Here is a 7,905-nt window from a genome sequence, read left to right on the forward strand (position 1 = left end):
CCTTCTCCAGCATCGGTTCCACTAAGGCTCCTGGTATTGATGGTATCCCCGCTAGTTTCTATCATAAACACTGGGACACTGTTAAAGAGGGTATATACAGCTTTGTGTTAGGTGTCTTTGGTGGTTCGAACGATATCAGTTTGGTTAATAAAACCCTCATTGTCTTGATTCCTAAGGTTGCCAAGCCTTCTTCCTTTCTCCAAATGAGACGCATCAGTCTTTGTAATGTCTTGTATAAAGCTATTACTAAGATTGTGGCTAATAGAATCCGGAAGATCCTTCCGGATATTATCAGCCAAAATCAAGGGAGCTTTGTTCCTGGAAGACAATTGATGGATAACGTTGTTATTGCCCAGGAGGTTGTCCATTCTATGAAGATTAAGAAAGGCAAGAAAGGGATCGTGGCTCTCAAGCTGGATCTGGAGAAAGCCTATGATAGGTTGAACTGGAGCTTTCTTCTGGATAGTTTAGCCAAAGCTGGTATCCCGGAGAACTGGAGGAATTTGATTGGAAAGTGTATCTCCTCTCCTGTTTTCCAGGTTATGATCAATGGGGATATGTCGGATGAGTTCTCTCCATCCAGGGGTATTCGTCAAGGGGATCCTATGAGCCCCTTCCTTTTTGTTATTGCCATGGAAAGATTGTCTCACCTGATCCAAGAGGCGGTGAGCAAAGGGACTCTCCACCCTGTTTCCATCAACAGACATTGCCCCCCTGTTACCCATTTACTCTTTGCTGATGATGTCATGCTTTTTGTGGAGGGTAATGAGGAACAAATTAAGGCTGTGATGGATATCCTCGACTGCTTTTGTGAGGCTTCTGGCCAGAAGATTAACATCCATAAATCCCGTATGCTTTGTTCCAAGAATATGGATAATAGCTTGTGTAGAAGACTGAGTGAGATGTCTGGCATTCCCCTGACTCAATCGTTTGGGAAATACCTTGGGGTCCCTCTTCATAGTGACAGGGTGTCCAAAGCCTCTTTTAAAGACATTTTGGACAAATCTAACGGTTTGTGTGCTAGTTGGAAAGCTAATTCTCTTTCCCTTGCAGGTCGCCTTACTTTAATCCAGTCTATCAATTGCGCTGCTCCAAATCACATCATGCAAGCCTGTAAGCTCCCTGAGCCGGTCCTCAACGACCTTGATAAAATTAATCGGCGTTTTCTGTGGGGAGAGTCTGGGGATGGGAGGAAGATTCACCTGGTCCCTTGGAAGGAAGCCTGCCAGCCTAAGAGCAGGGGGGGTCTTGGTATAAGGCAAGCTAAGGACAATAATAAAGTCCTGTTAATGAAGCTTCTTTGGAGAATGTGGCAATCCCCCTCCTCCCTTTGGGTTCGTCTTCTGTGCGGCAAGTATAGGAAAGATAGAATCTTTGGTGGCCCGAAAGAGAGGGTTGTCAGCTGTTCCTTCCTCTGGAAAGGGCTTAGTGCTGTTTTTGCTGAGTTCTGTACGGGGATTGGCTTGGAGGTGGGTAATGGGAGATCCATTAGTTTCTGGTATGACACCTGGATTGGTGACAAACCGTTGATTGAGGTGTGCATCGCCCCTCCGCCGAATGATCTCCTCTCCTGGAGAATTGCTGATGTGGTGGACTCGGAGGGAGACTGGATCTGGTCTAAGTTCGACTCCTTTCTTAGCCTGGAGACCCTCCTTAATATTAGAGGTGTGAAGATTAGTAATCAGGAGGAGGATAAGGACAGACACTGCTGGGCCTTGACTAATAATGGTTCTTATTCTTGCAAATCGGCCTATGAAGCTTTTACCCCTAATAGGGCTGATCCTCCTTTGGAAATTTGGAAGTCCATTTGGGCCCTCAAAGTCCCCTACCGCATTAGGAGTTTCCTATGGCTGGGAGTCAAAGACAGGCTCCTCACGAATGCAGATAGACACAGAAGGCATTTGGCTGTATCTGGTGCCTGTAGCAGATGCAGCGGCCATGTGGAAACCTTGTGCCATGCTTTGAGGGATTGCCCGAATAGTAGAAAGGTTTGGGAAGGGGTCCTTCCTCACCACATCCTTCCTTCCTTTATGGGGTTCTCTGATATTGACTGGTTCTCTGAAGGCGTTAATGGGAATTTGTTGGCCAGTATGGAGCACGGGGCTATTCTCTTCGCTATTATTTGTCACCAAATGTGGAAATGGAGGAATGAAGAGTTATTTGCTGAGAAGACTGTCTTTATTCCTGACCTCCGGTTTTACTTCTCGAAAAAACTCTCTGTTATTACAAAGAGTTTTAAAGGAGAGCCCCTGGTTCACCCCTCCCCGGTTAAAGAGGTCCAGTTAGTTGGTTGGAGGAAGCCCAGGGAAGGGGTTGTCAAGTTGAATACGGATGGCTCCTGCCTTCGTAATGGCAGAATTGATGCTGGTGGAGTTCTTCGGGATGCTAGTGGCGCCTGGCTGGCTGGGTTTACCCATAACTTAGGTACGGGCTCCTCCTTTACTGCAGAGCTCTGGGGGATCTTGTCTGGCATTAAACTCGCCATTCGCATGGGTGTTAAAAGACTTTCGGTGGAGTCTGACAATTTGGAGGCTATCAACAGGATTTCGGATAGACAGGCTGTTTGTCTTAAGAGTCAGAATCTCATTAAAGCCATCTTGAGGCTTCGTCCTGCCTTCGATTCTCTTACCTTCTCCCATATTTATAGGGAGCAAAACCGCGTGGCGGATCGCTTGGCAGCTGCTGGGCATGGGGGGATGTTAGGTGTTTCTACCCTTTCCGTTCCTCCTTCTTTTCTGTTACCTTCTCTTCTTGAGGATAGGATTGGGGTCAGTCTTTCTAGACTGATCCCGGGTTAGGTTTTTGTTTGTTTGTTTTTTTTTCTTCCCTTCTTACCAAAAAAAAAACGGATAGCTGTTGCGATTATTGTTATTTATTTACAGTTACAGTGTTAGCTGTTTAATTATTAGTGTTTGGTAAAATTATATTGAACTCTTACTGTTTAGATTTAAAATGTCTAAAATGGACATGTTTTAAATTAATCAGCGATGAAATTATAAAAGGAAAAATATGAAAAAATGTTCATAACGTTTATGACTATGAATAATTTTACTCTTAACGTCTAAAATTGTGCAATTTTACCCATAACGCTGAGAGCTAAGAGCAATTTTATCCTTAATATTGGCAAGTTGATATTATTAGAAAACATAAATATTTTATTTCTTATTTTACACCAATTGCACATATCAGTAGTTATAAAAAAGAGATTTTATATATTTTTGTGATTTAATAATAAAATTGAAAATTAATATTTATAAATTCGGTGAAATATTTGAACTTTTTTGTTAAACTCGTACAAAAGATAATATATTTTTTTATTTTCTTAAAAAATTCACGTTTAATCATATATTTGTGATCTGTTACTAATGATAATAAAATGGTGTGTAGATGACAATATTCATGACCAATAAGACAGTTTGATAAATTATTTCTTAAATTGACCCAACTTGTCAATGTTAATTGCTTTTGGTTGCCAACATTAGAGGTATAATTGCACATTATCCTATTATAAAATAAAAAATGTGCTATACAAATTAATAAAAATAATCTATATAAAAAATAAAAAATTTATTGAACGCAACAAAACCTTATTTTTCTGGTAATTATGTTTAAAAACATAAATAATATTAAAGAGTAAACATATTTTGTAGAAATAAGAAGGATAATTTTGTCAATAATAAATAACTACAAACAGTTGTTTATGAAAAACTCCAAGTAGAAGCTTTTCGTGAAACGTTTCAGAACGTTGCAATTTACAAAGAAAATACTAAACGCTGCGGTTTTATAAACCTAACCAAACGCGATATTTTCTGCGGTTTGGAATGAAACCTTAAACGTTCCTCCGAAAAGCCGAAACAAACACCCTCAAAACCACACTAAAACTCAAACATTTATTATAATAACGCACGACCGTCGATATTATCCTTTAAATTCTTTTTAATAATATATATCTATCAAAATCTATAATCAATGAATCAAAACAAAACCATCAGAGCCTACATAAACTTCCTTCTCTTAAAATCATCGTCTATTTCCTTTTCCCTGCTATAACCCAAATCCTATTCTAAATTATTCCGATTACTTCATTCTCATCAGTCATGGTGAATCCCATACTCGGCTTCAACGACCCGGCATATTCTCCATCTGCTACAGCGGTACCGGCTGCCTCGGCCTCGGCCTCTTCTCTGTCTGTTCTGATTGATACTGAACTTGTTACGATAGTAGGTTCATCGCAAGAACAGTCTAATAACTGGTCTCCACTGCACTCCTCCATGCCACCTCTAGTTCGGACCACAGCCTTCCCATCCTCAATCTTCCATTCCCTAGCCTCTCTCTTCTCTTCCTCCTATATACGCAACACACTTTCTAATCAAGGAAATAATTATACAAACACAAATCTATAACCCTAAACTATTCCTTCCTTATTGTTTTAATATACATCTGGCGAGCATCACCTTCACCAATTCGTTCATAGAACGTAAGAAAACTTTTAACTAGTTGACGAACTTCGTAGATTCTTATTCTTCGAGTTTAGTGCGCCTACGCCACTAGAATATCCTTGTAGAAGATCGTTGCGGATCGGTTCTCAGTAGAGTTTCTTGTGTTTTAGTATTTTTGTTTTTGTGTTTTATTGTGGTTGAATGTTTAGCCATCCAATGTAACCCAAAAATAATTAGTTACTATTGGAATTACATGTATTTTTAGAGTAACAATTGATTAAAAATAAGTACATGATGGTTGTACAAAGAGAGAAACTAAATAATATTATTCATCTAAATCACACAATATTTCAAATACAATCAGGGAAAAGTAATTAAATCAATTCAGATCTAATCAAGTATATAGTTGGGTACACGATAACGAGCCTATACTAGTACTATTAATGAATACTAGAAGAGATATTTATTTTATTTCATAAAAAAATATACAATTTGAGTTCGTGTGTTTGCCGGGAAATATTGTGTAGCTACAGAAAAACAAATGAAGAAAGTGAAAAAGATATTTTACCCTTTTAAAAACAGTAAAACATTTTCCTAAATCTTTGAATTCATTCCTTCTTACCCTTTTAAAGTAGTCACCCACTACTTCTTATTTCTCACGAAAAAAAATTATCCAATATTTTTCAAAACACACTATTTATCAGAACTCAATATTTTCTAAAATACAATATTTTTTCGGCAAACAAATGGAGCCTAGTAGTTAATAGGAATACTGCTTAACATGAGAGTCTCTACAGTTAAACCAGGACCAAAAGCCAATAGAAGTCCCAAATCCAACCCTTCTCCAGTAGTGTCTGTTCCCTCTTGTACGGATCTTCTTCTCATCTCATCCAAAATAAAGAATACACTTGGACTCCACATATTCCCATACTCACTAAGCACATGTTTTGTTGCTCTTAATTTGTCTTTCGTTAATCCCAGCTTCATCTCAAGCCTATCAAGAATACCAGGACCTCCTATATTATCAGCAATAAAATTTGGTACTCCTTTAGATAAGTAATAAGATAATCCCATTTCACATATGTGTCCAACTACCCCATCCTCAGAGTCCGGGATAATCGTTTGTGATGCTGAAATTACTTCAAACAATGGATGTTCAATGTCAATTTCAGGGTGTGTACCAACAATTAAAGCTGCAGCACCGTCCGCGAATATTGCTGAACCGATGAGGATGTCTAAGTGAGTATCTGAAGGGGCATGAAAACAAGCAGTCATGTTTTCTGAACAAACGATGAGAATGCGAGATCGGGGTTGTTTTCAGCCATGTCTTTAGCAAGGCGAAGAGCTGCAGCGCCTGCAAAGCAACCTTGTTGATACATCATGAATCTTTTTACTGAGTAATCAAGGCCGAGGAGTTTAATAAGCTCTTGATCAGCTCCAGGCATGGTTATTCCTGAAGATGTGCAGAATATAAGGTGTGTGATGTTTTTTATAGGTTGTCCCCATTCTTTTATGGCTTTCAATGCTACTTCTTTTCCTAGCTTTGGTACTTCTTTTACCAGAATTTCTTGACGTGCATGCCTTGTAAATTGCTATGTTTGGGTTGTCTTTGATCATTTCTTCTGATAGATGCATGTAACGCTTTTTAACTGTTGATTTTTCACCTGTAGAATTTGTAAAAATTAGGCTAAACTAATAATTAAGTTTGGATTTTTATGACTTTAAGGATTGAGTTCAACACATTGACCCCCTTGCTAATGAGTCTGTTAGCTAAATTGTTAGTGAATGACTCAATGCGTGTAAAAATTAAATATCAGAAACTTAATCAATAAGAAATATTAAATAGAGGCTTAATCAATAAGATCAAGGTGTTTAATATGATTCTTGAATACAATAAAAAAAAAAGAGCGTGAATTGAGTATAGTCAATTTATCATAAGTTAACTAATATAAGATGGTTGTTAGTTCATATAACCAATTTTACCAATATAATCCTTTATTAACTTTTTTTTCTGTACTAGTTTGGAAGTGAAATTCTAAATTCAATTATAAATTTAAATGGGTTAAATGCACTAAAATGGTCATTCAACTTCAATTTATCTATCACTCAACTTTTAGTTTTGTCATAATTAGGTCACTTAACCGATTTCAGTGGTTAAAAGACATCGAAACGTGACGGTCTAACTACAGCTTTAGTAAAAAAAAAATAGGATTGTTTAGAGTAAAAAATAGAAAGTTATTTTCGTGAATTTTTTCTTTTCATTTTAATTTATTTAATCGATAGATAATATGTATTCAAACTTTAAAAATTAAAAAAAAAACCAAAATTGTTATTGATTTATTATAATTAAATTAATCAATGAATGTCAAAATACATTATTAAGTGCTTAAACTTTTAAGCTTTTAACGTTTCAAACCCTGATTCTTAATTTTTTTTGATAAATTAAACCTAGTAAAACGGTTTAACTAACAAAATCGTTAATGAGGGATTCAATATATGCGAAAACTATAATTCATAAGCTTAATCTCAGGATTCCAAAAAATAGACAGACTTTAGAATATATGCCCGTGCTATTTTTATAAACCCGAAGCCCATCCAAAAAATAGACAGACTTTAGCAGACGTTCTACATGTCTCCACCCCAAGGAATGCACGTTTAGAGATGGAGAGAAACTTACAGATGCGTGTGAATTTATCTTTGAGTTGAGTCATATGCTGAGTTTGAGTGATTCTAAAATAAAAATCAGGATAGTCTGCTTGAAAGATGCAGTTTGGTGGATTTGCAGTGCCGACTGCTAGTATTGTGGCTACACCTTTATTAGCCTTAGGAACCCCAACTTTGCCTTCCATTTCCATATTCTACTGCACTATATTCATCCATTGCATCTTACTTTTTTTTATATACTCAAAATTGGGAGAGGCAGGCAGTGGCCCCCTTCTGCTGTTTTTATATGCAAATGAATAGTCATCTTTTCTAATAATTTTCAAGTTGAATTGAAACATAAAATATTAAAACAGACAACCTAGATATGTTTGTTTATGAATTTCACGTGTTTTCTGAATTGTCTATTTCATTTGAATCATATGATTTTCATTTTTTATAGAGAAAAAATGAATGATTGAGAAGAAGCATGGAATCTATGACTTCATATTTGTGGACGAAAGATAAAGACAACTATTGACTATTAGCAGAGGTTGATTGATTTGGTGAGAGACAACACTGTATGGAATGGATCTGTGGTCTAACCACCTTATGCACCTCTAACCAAGTATGTGAATGTGATTGTCATAATTGGCTTGACATGGCTTGAATTTCTTGACATATGCTATGTAGGGGCAATCCTTGTAAACGTACTATGTAATGGGAGAGTGTGATTATAGTATTGACCCATATATCTTGGATTTATTGCCTTATGATTGTGTTATGGGTGTGACCCATATATTTTGAATATATATGGCGGATATCT

At 37.0% G+C, this 7,905-nt stretch overlaps 1 pseudogene; it reads right to left on the reverse strand.

The window, feature by feature from the left end:
- Window positions 1-3,949: 3,949 nt before the first annotated feature.
- On the reverse strand, window positions 3,950-7,315 carry LOC136229463 (chalcone synthase-like; annotated as a pseudogene).
- Window positions 7,316-7,905: the final 590 nt, after the last annotated feature.

This window comes from Euphorbia lathyris, chromosome 5, assembly GCF_963576675.1.
Source record: "Euphorbia lathyris chromosome 5, ddEupLath1.1, whole genome shotgun sequence".
Classification (NCBI taxonomy): Eukaryota; Viridiplantae; Streptophyta; class Magnoliopsida; order Malpighiales; family Euphorbiaceae; genus Euphorbia; species Euphorbia lathyris.